The 2,436-nt window shown below is 34.4% G+C and overlaps 1 non-coding gene across 1 annotated transcript; it reads right to left on the reverse strand.

Moving 5' to 3' along the window:
• Nucleotides 1-2,096: 2,096 nt before the first annotated feature.
• On the reverse strand, nt 2,097-2,204 carry LOC148569339 (small nucleolar RNA R71). Its single transcript, XR_015882282.1, has one exon. It is a non-coding gene; the product is annotated as a small nucleolar RNA R71 (small nucleolar RNA).
• Between the last annotated feature and the right edge of the window lie 232 nt (nt 2,205-2,436).

Below are 2,436 nucleotides of genomic sequence, written 5' to 3' on the forward strand. Positions count from 1 at the left end.
TTGTGAGGAGTTGTGAAGAAAGTGCTGAGATTATGAACGCGCATACCAAGTTGAGCACCATTGTTAGAGATCACAATTTCGTGCACCAAGTTTTTGGTGCCGTTGCCGGGGATTGTTCGAGTTTGGACAACTGACGGTTCATCTTGTTGCTTAGATTGGGTAATTTTATTTTGTTTTATTTTCTTTAATTTTTGAAAAATAAAAAAATTCATAAAATCATAAAAAAACCCAAAAATATTTCATGTTTCTTGTTTGAATCTAGTGCCAAATTTTAAGTTTGGTGTCAATTGCATGATCTTAATTGTCTTGCAATTTTCGAAACACATGCATTGTGTTCTTGATGATCTTCAAGTTTTTCTTGATGAATTTCCTTGTTTGATCCTCATGATTTTTTGTTTTGTGTTGCATGATGTTTTTCATATGCATTCTTGCATTTATAGTACCCAAACATGAAAAATTTCTAAGTTTAGTGTCTTGCATGTTTTCTTTTATTGAAAACTAAGTTCTTGATGTTCATCATAATCTTCAAGATTGTTCTTGGTGTTCATCTTGACATGCATAATGTTCTTGCATATATCTTGTGTTTTGATCCAAGATTTTTATGTTTTGACTTATTTTGTTGTTTTTCAAAATCAAAAACATATCTTTTTAAATAAATAATACAGCAAAATGAAGACCCAAAAACATAAAGCAGAGGAATTACAGAGAAAAAGCTGGGCGTTCAAAATGCCCAGTGAAGAAGGAAAACTGGCGTTTAAACGCCAGCCAGGGTACCTAGCTGGGCGTTTAAACGCCCAAAACAAGCAGCTCTTGGGCGTTTAACGCCAGGATGACACTGGGAGAGGAATTTTGTTTTCAATTCAAATCTTTTTCAATTTTTCAAAATCTTATCTTTTTCATATCTTCTCTTATCAATCATATCCTTCAAAATCATATCTTTTAAATAATATCTTTTTCAAAAACCAAATCTTTCTCATTTTTATTTCACTATTTTCAAAAATCTTGATTCAAAAATTTCAAGTTTGTTACTTTCTTGTTAAGAAAGATTCAATATTTGAATTTTGGGAATCATATCTTTTAAATTTCTTGTTAATCAAGTCATTAATTTAAAAAAAAAAATCAAATCTTTTTAAGTTTATCTTTTCAAGTATATCTTTCTAAATCATATCTTTTTCAAATCACATCTTTTCAAAATTCTAATTTCAAAATCTTTTTCCAACCTCTTATCTTTTCAAAATTAAATTTGTGTCTTTTTCAAAACCACCTAACCACCTTTTTCACTTTAATTTTCGAAAAACACAACCAATTTTTCAAATTTTATTTTAAATTTTATTCCTTTTAAAATTTTCAAAAATCCCCCCTCTCTTATCTTTTTCTATTTAAACACTAACATTCCTCCTCCATTGTCAATTCGAACTCCATCTTTCTTTGTGTGTTCGAATTCTTCCTTACCTACCTCATCCTTCTATTCTTATTCTCCTCTAACACCTCAAGGAATCTCTATACTGTGACATAGAGGATTCCATATTTTTCCTTGTTTTCTTCTCTTTCATATGAGCAGGAACAAAGATAAAGGCATGCTTGTTGAAGCTGATCCTGAACCTGAAAGGACTCTGAAGAGGAAGCTAAAAGCAGCTAAAGCACAAAACTCTGAAGAGGACCTCATTGAAATTTTTGAAAAGGAGGCAGCCAAAGAAACAAATATGGCCGAATCAAACAACAATGCAAGGAAGGTGCTTGGTGACTTTACTACACCAACTTCCAACTTTTATGGAAGAAGCATCTCAATCCCTGCCATTGGAGCAAACAATTTTGAGCTAAAGCCTCAATTAGTTTCGCTACTGCAATAGAATTGCAAGTTTCATGGACTCCCATCAGAAGATCCTTATCAGTTTTTAACTGAGTTCTTGCAGATCTGTGATATTGTTAAGACCAATGGAGTTGATCCTGAGGTCTACAAGCTTATGCTTTTCCCTTTTGCTGTAAGAGACAGAGCTAGAACATGGTCGGACTCACAACCTAGAGATAGCCTGGACTCTTGGGATAAGCTGGTCACGGCTTTCTTAGCCAAGTTCTTTCCTCCTCAAAAGCTGGGCAAGCTTAGACTGGATGTTCAAACCTTCAAACAGAAAGAAGGTGAGTCCCTCTATGAAGCTTGGGAAAGATACAAGCAATTGACCAGAAAGTGTCCTTCTGACATGCTTTCAGAATGGACCACCTTAGATATATTCTATGATGGTCTGTCTGAATTATCCAAGATGTCACTGGACCACTCTGCAGGTGGATCCATTCACCTAAAGAAAATGCCTGCAGAAGCTCAAGAACTCGTTGAGATGGTTGCAAATAACCAATTTATGTACACCTCTGAGAGGAATCCCGTGAGTAATGGGACGCCTCAGAAGAGAGGAGTTCTTGAAATTGATGCTCTGAATGCCA

Source organism: Arachis ipaensis, chromosome B4 (genome assembly GCF_059453495.1).
Source record: "Arachis ipaensis isolate K30076 ecotype BB chromosome B4, ASM5945349v1, whole genome shotgun sequence".
Taxonomy (NCBI): domain Eukaryota; kingdom Viridiplantae; phylum Streptophyta; class Magnoliopsida; order Fabales; family Fabaceae; genus Arachis; species Arachis ipaensis.